The sequence below is a fragment of the Eurosta solidaginis genome, chromosome 4 (genome assembly GCF_040869045.1).
Source record: "Eurosta solidaginis isolate ZX-2024a chromosome 4, ASM4086904v1, whole genome shotgun sequence".
NCBI lineage: Eukaryota > Metazoa > Arthropoda > Insecta > Diptera > Tephritidae > Eurosta > Eurosta solidaginis.
This window is the reverse complement of record NC_090322.1, coordinates 234,233,402-234,250,129: the sequence shown is the minus strand read 5'-3', so window position 1 is coordinate 234,250,129 and position 16,728 is coordinate 234,233,402. Positions and strand designations below refer to the sequence as shown.

The window sequence follows — 16,728 nt, the reverse complement described above, 5'->3', positions numbered from 1 at the left end:
AAAATTTTTGAAATTTAAAAAAACTATTGCTGGCAAGACTTTTGAATAATTTATGTACTGAACGCCAAACGAAGTAGGAAAACCTTAATTTTGAGGGTTTTGACCTCGAATATCTTATCACATGCACACGATTTTATATTATACATATTTGGCCGATTGGAACTAGTCTCCTAGCAGCCACTTCTTCAAATATTTATATACGAGGACATGCACATTGCTAGTATATATGTATATACATATGTATTTAAAATATGTAGTTGAGTAGAGCCACTAAATACATAAAGGCCGCGGCACAATGACATTTTTCATATATGTAGATGCGTTTAACACAAGCTTAACCATTCCAGTAACATCGCCACAATCAACCAAGATATTGCGTTTATAAATATGAAGAAACCTCAGACTCGGCAGTCGAAGTTTATTTCGCCTTGCCCATTCACATACAAAAGCGCGTAGCTCTGTTTTAAATATGCTCCCTATACAACAAAAATGCTTGCCAACATTTTTTTGGGTCTTATTCATTTGTTATATTGCAGTTTTTAATTGCGAAAAATGTTAGACAAGTTACCAACGAGTGGGAAAAAATAATTTCACTTGCAAAGTGTGCCAGCACCCTTAGCCAAAGCAAATGTCAAATTCTTCTTCTTATGCTTTTTCTGCAACAAAATTTGAGATTTGGCTACTCTTCAGGCCCGACGAGAGGGGAGGGCGGCTAGGGGGGCATTTATCCCGTGCCCGGGCTTTGGAGGGGCCCGGGAATCTCAAAATGCTATCCGAGCTTTTTGCTTACTGAAAATAAACAAACCACACCTTTAATCACCTTTCGTAGATAGCAATAATTTTAAATTTCAACAAATATTATAAATCTCTTCACGTGTCTGCCCCCGCATAAAGCGTTGTTGGTTTTTGGCGTCGGCTTGGTAGCATAAAGTTGAATTCGTTTTCTGTTGCAGAAGAAAAAATCGGTATGATGCCAAATTTGTGGCAATTTGGATACATGGATGAGGTTTCAATACGAGAAAATGCGTTCAATTTGTCAGCAAATACAATCCAGACGCTTCCAAGAGTTTAGGAGATGAAATGATCCACTTGAAGCACATTTACTCAGCAAATTTTAATCAAAATCTGTCCCCATTTGAATTGTTGAATTCTATCTGTGCTCTAAATCTAGCTACATTTTTTCCTAACATTTGTGTTGCTCTTACGTATTTTTTGCACCATACCTGTTACAGTAGCTAGTAGTAGTTCCTTCAGTGTTCTTGCAAGGATAAAGAACTTCCATCGATCGTGTTCAACTCAAGAACGCCTTACAGCACTTGGCATGCTCTGTATTGAAGCACCAACAGCGAGACAGTTGGATTTTGACACTATCATAGATAATTTCGCAGCTGTTAAGGCCAGGAAAGCCCACTTGTATTAATTAAACTCTTTTAATATTCCAAATTACTACCAAAAAATATTTGTATTGCAATTTAAAGAAATTTATTTCATGCAATTAATGCAATATTTAAATAAAACTCTATAAGTAATAAACTGTACTTATTTTTCATTAGTTTTCACAGCTCTATTCACCGATTTTTAAAGTGTAATATGCATGCATGTATACGCTTAAATATACATGTATATAAAAATGCATATAAACATGTAAAAGATGGTAATTTTGATTTTGAGAATTTGTTCATTTTAGTATGGGGCCCGTATGTTTTTTGCCCTCGGGCCCGGATTTTCTGTCGGCGGCCCAGCTACTCTTTCATATCAGATGGCGCCAGTGTCGCTCGATCTGTTGTAGTTCTCCATAAAATTACGTGCAAATAACACATCATGCATAAGCTTGTTTTAAACTCATCTATATGAAAATCTGCTTATGTGACGGAGCTATTACGCAAAATAGAATTTGTATGGGTATATCTGGAAGTAAGTATCAATTCGTGCATGCGAAAATTATTTAAGAAAATGGAAATAGAGAGAGTGTACCAGAATAAAAAATGTTTCAGTCAAAATTAAAACCTGAAAGAAAGGGTACAATTAATGAGGGATGAACCAATGAGTCACGAGATAAATAAAATAATATGATAAAGCAAGCTTCAGATGAACATTGGACGAAACTGTGAGCTGTTTCTTAATTATAATAATTGCTTCTTATTGTATATGTATGAGTTGGCTTATTGAAAGATCATATGAAAAATGCTAAGATATATGCTAAATGATATATGTACATAAATGACGGCCGCCGTAGTGTTATGGTAGCCTACCACACCGAAGATCCTGGGCTCACGGCCCGGGCAAAACAACATCAAACTTTTAGAAACAAGTTATTCAATTAGAAGAAAATTTTTCTAAACGGGGTCGCCCCTCGGCAGTGTTTGCCAAGCAATCCGAGTGTATTTCTGCCATGAAAAGCTCTCAGTGAAAACTCATCTGCCTTGCAGATGCCGTTCGGAGTAGGCATGAAACAAGTAGGTTCCCCACCGCCGATTTGAATGAAAATAATCGGCCTAAAATCACCTCGGACGTTATCGCGCCTTTTTTTTATATGTACATAAATATATTGACATAAATAATAAAGAGATCGCTTTAAACCCGCACCCGTACCGGCACACGCAAAGGCACCTAAACAAGCAAAGTAAAGGAAAAGCAAGTTTCTAAAAACTTTACAGAAGCAGATATTAAGCTTACAAAACGCTGATTTTTCGTTTACAAAACGGTTGGAAGAAAACGTAAAATAATCGAAATGGAACGTTCTGATTTGAGGCCGAGCTTCTCTTTCAAATTGCGTCGTGCTTCTTTTAATTTTTCCTACAAATTGGCGGGAGGGTACCTACGTGTTTTATACCGACTCCAAAAGGCGTCTACAAGGCAGATGAGTTTTCACTGAGAGCTTTTCATGGCAGAAATACACTCGGAGTGTTTGCAAAACACTAATTGAAAAACTTGTTTCTAAAATTTTGATGTTGCTTTGATCGTGGCGTGAGCCCAGGATCTTCGGTGTGGTGGACGAAGCACGCAACTTTCAAAGATTTGGTTATAGCTGCAGCAGAGATGCACGGGCGTACTACACTGTGCAAGAAAACCATAGTTTTCGCTCGAAGGATTGTGCCTCTAATTTAATGCAAACATGTTTCGAGCAAACATTTAGATATGCTCGTACAAAATCACAGGCCATAATTGTAAATGTGTTAGCACATATGCCCACTGCATATCTTTATTAACGGATGCTTCCAACCACGGCTTAATGAAGATATTTCCCATTTTAGTTAGGTACTTTTTACCACACGAAGGCGTGAGGGTGAAAATTTTAGAATTTCGCGAGCTTCCAGGCGAATCATCTGATATAATTAGCGATTATTTGATACAAGTTTTATGTTCCAATGATTTGAATTAAAAAGTTGTGGCACTTTGTGGAGGCAATACTGAGGGAAAGAACAGAAAAGGAAAAAAAAATTGTTTCGCAAAATTGAACCAAACGATTGGACGGCAGCTCATTGGCACTGGATGTTCACAACGCTATAAAAATAACTGCAGATTGTCTCCCTGTTGATTTCGAGTGCATCATTGTAAAAATTTATTCATTCTTCTACATCTACGTTGTTTGAGTAGAAGCTCTGAAAGAGTTTTGTCACTCTACCGACACAGAGTAAAAGAAACTGCTGGGCTACAGTAGAACAAGGTGGCTTGCATTAATGCCTGCTCTCGAGAGAGATTTAAAAATGTATAAGCCATTGGAAAAATACTTCTTGAGCATCGATAAATGCCCAAATATTTTAAAAACGTTTTTCGAAACCCAAAGTTCGGAGTTGTGGTTATATTTTTTACACGCACAGGCAGCGACTTTCAATCAAGCCATTTTGAAAATCGAGGGACAAAAGGTGTCGGCAATAGAGTCTGCAAATGAAATTAAGCGTCTTCGAGATAATTTAGCACTTAAAGAGGGCTCGATTTTTCTTCCTCTGACAGTTCGTAATCTACTAGAAAAACTGAAAGAAAGTGACGTTGCTGTAGATGTGCAGAATATGAAAAGCGTTGCTGTTGAATTTTATAAGACAAGTAAACAATACTTAGTGCCAATTCATTAAAGAGTTAGCGGTGTTCGATTGGTCAAATTTGACGAAAGTGCCTTCTTGGGAAGAGGTACATAATGTTACGGATTTGCTGATTATGCAAGATTTTATTAACTGCAAACAAGATACAGCAGTGTTCTATGAATTTTTGCTTATTACCAGCTATGTTACAGAAGAAAAGATCCGAAGCTGGAACGACGGAAATGTTGCTGCTGACAATCGTGCTAACAAAGTCAACTGCAGAAATTTTTCCATAATTATTGAGTATATTCTTTGTTTGCCTGGGAGCAACGCACCTGTCGAAAGAGGCTTTTCCCTAATGAGTAAAATATGGACTTGCGATAAAACCCAATTAATTGTCAAAGTTTTAAAAGCTATTTTGATTACTAAGATCAACATCGAAAACTCATGTAATTAGCTCCATTCCTACTTGAAAACAAGGCCCGATATCTTAAAATCGATTTGCTCTGCGGACAAATGAAGCGGAGCCGCGAATGTTTTAAAAGCCAATTTTTGCAACACGTGTTTTTTTGCAGATTTCCGTTACTGTTACTCTCTTGCATCTCTAAAGCATCAAATAAGTTAAAATTACGTACTAAAGGGCAATTAAAGAGCAATTAGAAGAAGTCAGTCCGTGGAAGAACGTTGTAAGTTACACGCAAAATGATACGATCGCAGTTGTCGCAGGTAATTGATAGGTGAAACAGAGGTACAAAAAGGAAATGTAATGTTGAAAAGATATTAAAAACAAAAAGTTAAGAAATAGTGGAAATGCATATACAACCAGGAAAAACAAAAGTATCCCTCAAAAAAACGCTCCAGAACAAGTAATGTGGAAAAACGTTTTAAGTGCACTTGCTGTAATTTTTATTTTATTTATTGTTTATATTTAGGTTTGTGATTGTCGTTGCTATTTCAATTGCCAAAAATTTAGTGTTGGTCAAATGAATGACTATTGGCCTGAGAAGTACGCAGAGTTCTATAAATCGATCTGCAGTAAATAAAGATAGTATATAAATCTCTTACTTGAAAGAGCACTCTTACACGATGTGTTTTCGCTCTCTTTATGTAAAAGTGACCGTGAAAACACTCAGAAATTAATATTTAAAAAGAAGTAAACAAAAAAGTTAGGTTGGAAAGTTATTGTGTACATGGGCTCAAAGCAAACCAAGCTTTATTCACAGTTTTTGGAATATTTTCATTTCTGTTTTGAACACAATTTTGTTTTGATGCCGAATTAACTTTTTGTATGAAATAAATAAACTGTAAGCATTCTATAATATAGTCTTTATTTAAAAAACAAACCAATACATATTTTTTTTGTGATAGTAACATTTTAAATCCATTCCTACCAACCGTATTGCTCAGTGGAACAACGTTTTAAAAGCCATCAGTACAGATGCTGTGCATAATGGAGAAACGGTTTAACTGCTGTCGCGCTTGGGATATGAAACGTTTTTCCACTGAAAAAAGTTTTAAAATTACCGTTTACTTGTAATTCGAAATTGAAATTCCTCAATTTTTTTCATAGTTATTAAAGTCATTGTTTTGGACAGGCGAATAATACAGGAACAAAAAACAATCACAAAGCCTCCAAAGAACGTTTTTTTCTCTCCTGTAAAAACACGATTTTGTCATTTACAACGGAATTCGCGCTCCGCTTCAAATATAAAACATCTACATAGACGTAAAAGTAATTCAATAATGGAATAATAGCCGTGTTTTTTAACACGCGTATATCCGTTTACGCTTAAACTTTATATTGACTGCTAAGCGACAAACTATAAATACACCTCTGAAATTGCTGCGCATAAATTTTGTCCTACTAAATTTCAATACGCATTATACTCAGATGTAACTGAAATATGTGTCTTTGTTTCACCCTCTACACTAATTCTATGTATTCTATGTGTGTCTACAATTCATCGCAACTGATTCAGCTATATGTTATACCCTATGGCCATCAGAGCGTTGTGTCTCCGCTTTTCGGTACACCCTGTTACTGTAGCTAGTTGTTTAACCACAGCCGCTAGATGGGTCTCCTAAGCATTATCTAAGCGAGGATAGGCGTTTTTTTACACGCGCAAACGAAACGTATACGCGCGTGTTAAAAAACACGGCTAATAACGCAGTACAACAAATGTAGATATTTTGTTTGCTAAATGGTTACCATGGTATTTTTAAGAAAAGGGGTACTTCGTACAGATCATATCTGTGGAACATGCTTATAGTGCAGCACGCCTGAACTTTTTGTATCTTTTTTATGCGAAAATTATTCTTTCAGAAAAATACCATGGCTACTATTTAACAAAAAAAAATCAAAATATGTTGAACTGTGTTAAAATTGCTATTGTACAGTGCAAGTCAACTATTTATGTACATATATCTATACATAATCATTATTTTTGATTAAAAATTTAAGAAATAGCAGAGCATCTTTATCTCAGCTGAGCAGAGCTTACAGAGTATATTAACTTTGTTCGCATAACGGTAATCCGTAACGGCATAAACTAAGCGAGATAGATATAGACTTCTATATATCAAAATGATCTGGCCGAAAAAAGAAATTTATTTAGCCATGTCCGTCCGTCCGTCCGTCCGTAAACACGATAACTTCAGTAAATTTTGAGGTATCTTGATGAAATTTGGTATGTAGGTTCCTGGGCACTCATCTCAGATCGCTATTTAAAATGAACGAAATTGGACTATTACCACGCCCACTTTTTCGATATCAAAAATTTCGAAAAACCCAAAAAGTGCGATAATTCATTACCAAAGACGGATAAAGCGATGAACCTTGGTAGGTGTGTTGACCTTATGACGTAGAATAGAAAATTAGTAAAGTTTTGGACAATGGGCGTGGCACCGCTCACTTTTGAAAGAAGGTAATTTGAAAGTTTTGCAAGCCGTAATATGGCAGTGGTTGAAGATATCATGATGAAATTTGGCAAGGGCGTTACTCCTATTCCTATATGTGTACTAAATAAAAAATTGCAAAATCGGATGACGAACACGCCCACTTTAAAAAAAAAATTTTTAACTCAAATTATAACAAAACATTGAATATCTTTACAGTATATAAGTAAATTATGTCAACTTTCAACTCCAGTAATGATATGGTGCAACAAAATACAAAAATAACAGAAAATTTCAAAATGGGCGTGGCGCCGCCCTTTTTCATTTAATTTGTCTAGAAGAACTTTTAATGTCATAAGTTGAACAAAAATTAACCAATCCTTGTGAAATTTGGTAGGGCATAGATTCTATGACGATAACTGTTTTCTGTGAAAATGGGCGAAATCTGTTGAAGCCACTCCCAGTTTTTATACACAGTCGACCGTCTGTCCTTCCGCTCTGCCCTTAACACAACTTGAGCAAAAATCGATATATCTTTACTAAACTTAGTTCACGTAATTATCTGAACTCACTTTATCTTGGTATAAAAAATGGCCGAACTCCGACTATGACCACGCCCACTTTTTCGATATCGAAAATTACCAAAAATGCAAAAAAAAATTCCATAATTCTATACCAAATATGAAAACGGGATGAAACAGGGTAATTGGATTGGTTTATTAACGCAAAATATAACTTAAAAAAAAAACTTTGTAAAATGGGTGTGACACCTACCATATTAAGTAGAAGAAAATGAAAAAGTTCTGCAGGGCGAAATCAAAAGCCCTTGGAATCTTGGCAGGAATACTGTTCGTGGTATTATATATACAAATAAATTAGCGGTATCCAACAGATTATGTTCTGGATCACCCTGGTCCACATTTTGGTCGATATCTGGAAAACGCCTTCACATATACAACTACCAGCACTCCCTTTTAAAAGCCTCATTAATACTTTTAATTTGATACCCATATCGTACAAACCCATTCTAGAGTCATCCATGTTGTTGTTGTTGTTGTAGCAGTGCTTCGCCCCACCTAACAGCCGCGACCGATCACAAATTGTCATCAATATCCTCTAACGGGAGTCCAAGGAAACTTGCTGTTTCAACAGGGGTGGACCATAAAGAAAGTGGTGTTAGAGGCGTTGGTTCCACATTACAATTAAAGAGATGGTTGGTGTCATGTGGGGACACATTGCAAGCGGGGCATACATTTTGTATGTCGGGGTTGATTCTGGATAGGTAAGAGTTTAACCTGTTACAGTATCCAGAACGAAGTTGAGCAAGAGTGGCACACGTTTCCCTGGGGAGTATGCGTTCCTCTTCCGCGAGTTTTGGATACTTTTCTTTGAGTACTGGATTCACCGGGCAATTCCCGGCATAAAGGTCCGACGCCTGTTTGTGGAGTTCACCAAGGACCTGCTTGTGTTTTTCGCTTCACTGGGTTCTCAGGTGCCGTATTTCCTCAAAATGCTCACGGAGATGACTCCTTAAGCCCCTAGGTGGTGCTATTTCATCAATCAGATGTCTGTTGGGATGCTCAGGTTTCTGGGTATTCAACAGGAACTGTTTGGTCAGCATCTCATTTCTCTCCCTAATGGGGAGTATTCTCGCCTCATTATGCAGATGGTGTTCTGGGGACATAAGAATACAGCCCGTGGCAATTCTGAGAGCAGTATTTTGGCAGGCCTGTAGCTTCTTCCAGTGGGTAATTTTTAGGCTTGGCGACCATATGGGTGACGCGTAGCACGTAATCGGCTGGCTAATTGCTTTGTATGTAGTCATGAGCGTTTCTTTATCTTTTCCCCAGTTACTGCTAGCGAGGGATTTGAGGATTTTGTTACGGCTCTGAATTCTCGGAACAATTGCGGCTGCGTGCTCACCAAAATGTAGATCCTGATCAAACGTCACACCCAAGATTTTGGGGTGTAGGACAGTCGGTAGCGTAGTGCCATCGACGTGGATGTTCAAAATGGTCGACATTTGGGACGTCCATGTTGTAAATAAGGTCGCGGAAGATTTAGTCGGTGATAATGCCAGGTTTCGCGAGGCGAAAAAACTGGAGAGATCAGGGAGGTAGCCGTTTATTTTATTGCATAGCTCATCGATCTTTGGGCCTGGGCCTGTGGTCATTATTGTGCAGTCATCGGCGTAGGAAACGATTGTGACTCCTTCCGGTGGTGAAGGTAGCTTAGATATGTAGAAATTAAACAAAAGTGGGGATAGGACACCACCCTGTGGCACCCCTTGTTTAATTTTCCTTGGTTTTGATGTTTCGTTTCTAAATTGCACCGATGCCTGCCGACCACCCAGATAATTTGCGGTCCACCTTTTAAGACATGGGGGAAGGGTAGACCCTTCCAGGTCTTGCAGTAACGAGCCATGGTTGACCGTATCAAAAGCTTTTTATAGGTCTAGCGCTACGAGTACTGCTCTATGGTGGGGGTATTGATTTAAACCGCAATATATTTGGGTGCTAATGGCATTTAGCGCGGTGGTAGTGCTATGGAGTTTTCTGAAGCCATGCTGATGAGAGGCTAGCTGCAAATTTACTTGCAAATAAGGGAGCAAAATGGCTTCAAGCGTATTTGCTACTGGCGATAGGAGATATCAGACGATTCGACTCTCCTATGTTAGCTGGTTTCCCAGGCTTTAGTAGCGGGACCACCTTGGCCATTTTCCATTTCTCGGGTATGACAAAGGTGGAAAGAGACAGGTTGAAGACACGCGCCAAATATTTGAAACGCTCTTTCCCTAGGCTTTTAAGCATCGGCATGGCTATACCATCTGGGCCCACTGCTTTGGATAGTTTAGCGCGACCCCTGGCGTCCTCAACCTCTTTAGCGGTGATGGTGATTGGTGACGCGCTGAATTTGTGTTTATGTGCGTGTCTGTTGGCCCTCCGTCTATCTTTGTTGGTTGTCGCTAAGTTTGCGGCCTCCGCCGGGAAGTGGGGCCGGATTTCGGGAATTCTCCCGGCGGGAATGAAACGTGCCGAGGCGGATTCAATGACCATGTGGAAGGCACGCTCCCCTTGGCGGGCATCATTCGGGATAGGGAGGACAGCAAAAAAGTTGTCTGTAAAAGATTTATATTCTTCACACTTTCCCTTTTTGAAGTTTATGAAAGTGCGTTTTTCGGTGACGATGAAGTCGGCGGTACGCTCGAGCGAAATAAGTATAGGCAGGTGGTCGGATGTCAATGTTACCATCGGCTGCCAGTTGACGCAGTTTACGAGTTCTGCGCTCATGATTGAGATATCTGGCGAACTGTGACAGCTTCCTACCATACGTGTGGGGGCGTCTCCGTTTATTGTGCAGAACATCGTTTCTTCTATTTGATCCGCCAACATCTCACCCCTGTCCGCCCGCACATTTGAATGCCATAAATCGTGATGGGCATTGAAATCGCCTAAAATAATGCGATTGTTGCCAGTGAGTAAGGCTCTGATATTAGGGCGGTATCCACTGGGGCAACAGGTGGCAGGAGGGATGTAGACGTTGATGATTTCTAGGTTTGCATCGCCTGACCGGACAGATAGGCCTTGACGTTCTAAGACATTGTCCCTGCGGTCGATGCCAGGATCAAATATATAATATTGCACAGAGTGGTGTATGATAAATGCGAGGCCGCCTCCATTTCCGCTCTCGCGGTCTTTTCTGTGGACATTATACCCAGAGCAGGTCTGTAATGCAGATCTTGCTGTGAGTTTAGTCTCTTGAATCCCAGCAATGCGGATGTTGTGCCGCTTCATGAAATCGACTATCTCCGTAATCTTCCCAGTTAGTCCATTACAGTTTAACTGCAGAATTCTGAAGTGCATGAGGGGAGACGCCGCCACTCTGGGGGTAAGTGACGGGTGACTACACCTGGGTTGTGGAAGGCCAGGACGCAGGGGGGAAGACGGGGGTAGGGGCTGATGCTCAACATTGCTACCAACTCTACTACGAAGCTAGTAGTTATGAGTGGTAGCAGCTGTTTGAGTTGTTGGCGCCGTGGGGCGCGAGCAGCAGCGGGTACTTGTTGTGGCTTGCTGAGCAGCGGGGCTGCTGGAAGGTAGTGGGGGCGCTTAGGCGTAGACTACGGGACGCCCTTGGGCGTGAACAGCAAGGAGCCACAAAAGATTTATAAAAGTTACGTGGGCGTCGGGTTTTGGGATCAAGCCCAGAACAACCTGTCCGATGCAACCATCCCTTACACGAGACACACTGAACAGAGTATGACCGTCCTAAAAAGATTCTTTTCCGGCAGATGCACCAAAACCATCTCTCAGGACCGGGGTCAGGAGACGGACCCGGATTGGATTCGATACCTTCCCGGAGCAAGAGAATATGGAGCAGTCCTGCTGCAAGGAGCTGCTGGGAGGATGAAAATTTGTGGGAGGGACGCAACAAATTAAATGGGGTTACACTGAAATGACAGTCCTTGGTCGGGAAAAATCCCGAGTCGCTCCGGTAAATAGAACGGACTGCCTTGGGAAGCGTAGAGTCCCCCCTGGTCCACTTTATGGCGATATCTCGAAAAGGCGTCCACCTATAGAACTAAGGCCCACTCCCTTTTAAAATACTCATTCACACCTTTCATTTGATTCCCATATAGTAAAAACACATTCTAGAGTCACCCCTGGTCCACCTTTATGGCGATATCTCGAAAAGGCGTCCACCTATAGAAATAAGGCCCACTCCCTTTTAAAATACTCATTCACACCTTTCATTTGATTCCCATATAGTAAAAACACATTCTAGAGTCACCCCTGTTGTTGTTGTTGTAGCAATGCTCGACCCACCTAATAGCCGCGACCGATCACAAATTGTCATCAATATCCTCTAACGGGAGTCCAAGGAAACTTGCCGTTTCAACAGGGGTGACCATAAGGAAAGGGGTGTTTGAGGCGTTGGTTCCACATTACAATTGAAGAGATGGTTGGTGTCATGTGGGGACACATTGCAAGCGGGGCATACATTTTGTATGTCGGGGTTGATTCTGGATAGGTAAGAGTTTAACCTGTTACAGTATCCAGAACGAAGTTAAGCAAGAGTGACACGCGTTTCCCTGGGGAGTATGCATTCCTCTTCCGCAAGTTTTGGATAATTTTCGTTACGTACTGGATTCACCGGGCAATTCCCGGCATAAAGGTCCGACGCCTGTGTATGGAGTTCACCAAGGACCTGCATGTGTTTTTTCACTTCATACGGCTGGGTTCTCAGGTGCCCCTGGTGGCGATATCTCGAAAAGGCGTAGACCTATAGAACTAAGGCCCACTCCCTTTAAAAATACTCAGGTAAAAGGTACTCATACCCATATCGTACAAACAAATTCTAGATTAACCCCTGGTCCGCCCACTCCCTTTTAAAATACTCATTCACACCTTTCATTGGATTCCCATTGAAAACTCATTTGCACACACAATTGGCACTTTAAATTTTCATGCGATTCTATATATTATTGTGTACATTGTTTTGCTGAATGAGCGTTGAATGTAAAAGTCTTATGACAGTGAGAAAATATTCATCAAACGCCATGAAAACAAAAAAGTCATTCTGCAACAGTGCGTATGAGTTTTGAAAGTCAGAATAGTGTACACTGGCTGCCAAGAAAACTCACGAAGTTTTTATACTCAGTTGAGCAGAGCTCACAGAGTATATTAAGTTTGATTGGATAACGGTTGGTTGTACATATATAAAGGAATCGAGATAGATATAGACTTCCATATATCAAAATAACCAGGATCGAAAAAAAATTTGATTGAGCCATGTCTGTCCGTCCGTCCGTCCGTCCGTTAACACGATAACTTGAGTAAATTTTGAGGTATCTTGATGTAATTTGGTATGTAGGTTCCTGAGCACTCATCTCAGATCGCTATTTAAAATGAACGATATCGGACTATAACCACGCCCACTTTTTCGATATCGAAAATTTCGAAAAACCGAAAAAGTGCGATAATTCATTACAAAAGACCGAAAAAGCGACGAAACTTGGTAGATGAGTTGAACTTATGACGCAAAATAGAAAATTAGTAAAATCTTGGACAATGGGCGTGGCACCGCCCACTTTTAAAAGAAGGTAATTTAAAACTTTTGCAAGCTGTAATTTGGCAGTCGTTGAAGATATCATGATGAAATTTGGCAGGAACGTTACTCTTATTACTATATGTACGCTTAATAAAAATTAGCAAAATCGGAGAAGGACCACGCCCACTTTTAAAAAAAAATTTTTTTAAAGTAAAATTTTAACAAAAAATTTAATATCTTTACAGTATACAAGTAAATTATGTCAAGATTCAACTCCAGTAATGATATGGTGCAACAAAATACAAAAATAAATGAAAATTTAAAAATGAGCGTGGCTCCGCTCTTTTTCATTTAATTTGTCTAGGATACTTTTAACGCCATAAGTCGAACAAAAATTAACCAATCCTTTTGAAATTTGGTAGGGGCATAGATTTTATGGCGTTAACTGTTTTCTGTGAAAATGGGCGAAATCGGTTGATGTCACGCCCAGTTTTTATACACAGTCGTCCGTCTGTCCTTCCGCATGGCCGTTAACACGATAACTTGAGCAAAAATCGATATATCTTTACTAAACTCAGTTCACGTACTTATCTGAACTCACTTTATCTTAGCATGAAAAATGAACGAAATCCGACTATGACCACGCCCACTTTTTCGATATCGAAAATTACGAAAAATGAAAAAAATGCCATAATTCTATACCAAATACGAAAAAATGGATGAAATATGGTAAGGTAATTGGATTGCTTTATTGACGCGAAATATAACTTTAGAAAAAACTTTATAAAATGGTTGTGACACCTACCATATTAAGTAGAAGAAAATGAAAAAGTTCTGCAGGGCGAAATAAAAAACCCTTAAAATCTTGGCAGGTATTACATATATAAATAAATTAGCGGTATCCAACAGATGATGTTCTGGGTCACCCTGGTCCACATTTTGGTCGATATCTGGAAAACGCCTTCACATATACAACTACCACCACTCCCTTTAAAACTCTCATTAATACCTTTAATTTGATACCCATATCGTACAAACTCATTCTAGAGTCACCCCTGGTCCACCTTTATGGCGATATTTCGAAAAGGCGAACACCTATAGAACGAAGGCCCACTCCCTTTTAAAAATACTCATTAAGACCTTTCATTTGATACCCATATCGTACAAACAAAGTCTAGAGTCACCCCTGGTCCAGAAAGGTCCACTCCCTCTTAAAATACTCATTAACTCCTTTCGTTTGATACCCATATTGCACAAATGAATTCTAGAGTCACCCCTGGCCCACCTTTATGGCGATATCTCGAAACGGCGTCCACCTATGGAACTAAGGATTACTCCCTTTTAAAATACTCATTAACACCTTTCATTTGATACCCATATCATACAAACAAATTCTTGTAGATCTCTGAAATGGAGCCATACTGGCGCGCCTCCGCAGTGTTGCAATAATTGGAGTCTCGCTTGACCTTGTTGTGTATATTAAACTTGCTCGTGCTCCTTATGGCAAAACACATACATAGATATGTATCTACTATCATTGGGTGGCTACGCGTAAGAGTGAGTGACTTAAAACTTACATTTCCAAATGGAGTGGTATGCATAGCAACAAACAAATAATTTGTCGACAAAGTGAAAGTTTTGCAGGCGAAGAAAGTGTTATCGTTTGCTAAAATATTCCAAAAACTTAAGTGAGTATTGTTACAAGCTCAGCAATTTTTAATTAACTTCGTACGTATTAAGATAAAAAATACCAATTTAATTGCACTTTACTAGAAAATAACACTGGTCTACAAATTACGCATTTGAATACTTGTACCTAAGTAAATTTTCAGCATTCACTGAGACTTAAAAGCCCCGTCATATAAGCAGCTTTCATACCTTTCACACATTCTTATGCATTATGAGTTTACTGCCACGTATTTTTATGGAGAACAGTAGATTGAGCAACACTAGGGCCACGGGATTCAAGGGGCTGACAAGCGAAATACAAAGCTTCCGCAACACAATTGTCAACCTCACCTACGCAACGGGAATCCTGTTACCAATTAGAATGTATCATACACATGTTTAGCAGGTGACCCCAAGTTCTTCATTGCACTGAGGCGTGGGATGGCCTAGAAGGTTTAATTTGGTCATATTAATCGTTCCGAGATGGTCGGCCTAGTAACTTAATGGTGTTTTGTTTCCGGAACGTACCGGATCTGTAACCGGCAAAGGACCATCAACATCGATAACACTGCCCAAAACCATCGGGAGTGCCTTTATCGTTAATACAACAACAACACTGACGTCATCTGACATAAAAAAGTACCTACCTAACCAACTTGAAACTTTTGTTGTAAGCAAAGCATACGAAGAATTTGACTTTGCTTTGGCTAAGGATGCTGGCAGGTGAAACTTTTTTTCTCACTCGTTGGTAACTTTTTTCGCAATTAAAAGCTGTAATATAACATATGTCTACGACGAAAGTAAACTTCAATTGCTAAGTCTGAAGTCCCTTCATATTTATAAACTCAAAACCTTGGTTGATTGTGGGGATTTTACTGGAATGCACAAGCTTGTGTTAAAAGCACCTACATATGTATACGAAAAATTTCAATGTGCCGCGGCCTTTAGCAAAGTAAAAACGATTATGTACTTTACACTTTTTATCTTTTCTGCGTTCTTCTTTTAAATTCTTCGTTATTCTCTCTCGCACTTCACACGCAAATGATCTGCGTTTTTCTATCCACAAAACCTCGACACACAACCGCACAAATATCGAAATGCACAAATTATAAATTTACTTTAGACTAACCAAAAGTGGTTTGAGGCCGGCTGCGAAACGAATGTTTGTAGATTTGTTCAGCCCACCAGAAATTACTTTCAATTAAACGACAAAGCGGCTGGATGCTAGATAAATATTTTTATTCTATTTTGTAATTGACTTATGACGTAGCACAACAAAAAACACCGATAAAAATTAAATTGGCAAACGCACTTCACAAAAGTTGCTGGTAAACTAAATCCAATCAGATTCTTCAATGTATTTAAGCTCTGAATACAACAAGTTTGTTTGGCAGCGGTGCGAGCCAAAGTGGGTTGCTAAATTGAAGTAAAATTAAAAGGTAGTTGGACCGAAGAGGATAGATATAATATAACCATCCTCTTTGGTTGGAAGCGTAAGCTTTTCGTTTCAAAAGCTTAAAGCTTTGATGCACATGTGGCGTTGCCATTTGGTTTCTATCATTTCGATGTCAACATAGACCATATGTGTGTATGGATATATGAACCGTTATTTTTCTGCCAAGGCGTAGGGGATAAAATAATAAAAAAAATGTGTTTAGTTAAACGGTTTTATTGATGACAATATATATATATATATATATATATATATATATATGGCGCGATAACCTCCGAAGAGATTTTAGGCCAAGCTTCTCTTCCAGTTTGCGTCGTGCTGCTCTTGATTTTCCCTACAAATTGGCCGGACGGGACCTACATGTTTTATGCCGACTCCGAACGGCATCTGCAAGGCAGATGTGTTTTCACTGAGAGCTTTTCATGGCAGAAATACACTCGGAACGCTTGCCAAACACTGCCGAGGGGCGACCCCGGTTAGAAAAATTTTCTTTTAAGTAATTGAAAAACCTTATTTCTAAAATTTTGATGTTGCTTTGCCCGGGGTGTGAACCCAGGGCAAACGGTGTGGTAGGCGGAGCACGCTACCATCACACCACGGTGGCCGCCAATTATGATGACAATACTAACATTAAATAAGAAT

General features: G+C 39.4%; 1 protein-coding gene across 2 annotated transcripts in view; it reads right to left on the bottom strand.

Annotated features, from left to right (window-relative positions):
* Positions 1-15,979, bottom strand: part of AnxB11 (Annexin B11) — a 63,703-nt gene extending 47,724 nt beyond the window's left edge. Inside the window, exon 1 of one of the 2 annotated variants that reach the window (XM_067785052.1) lies at positions 15,763-15,979. The gene's annotated coding sequence lies outside the window, so the exon portion shown is untranslated. The remainder of the gene's footprint in view (positions 1-15,762) is intronic. The other variant, XM_067785053.1, reaches the window with a different exon arrangement.
* Positions 15,980-16,728: the final 749 nt, after the last annotated feature.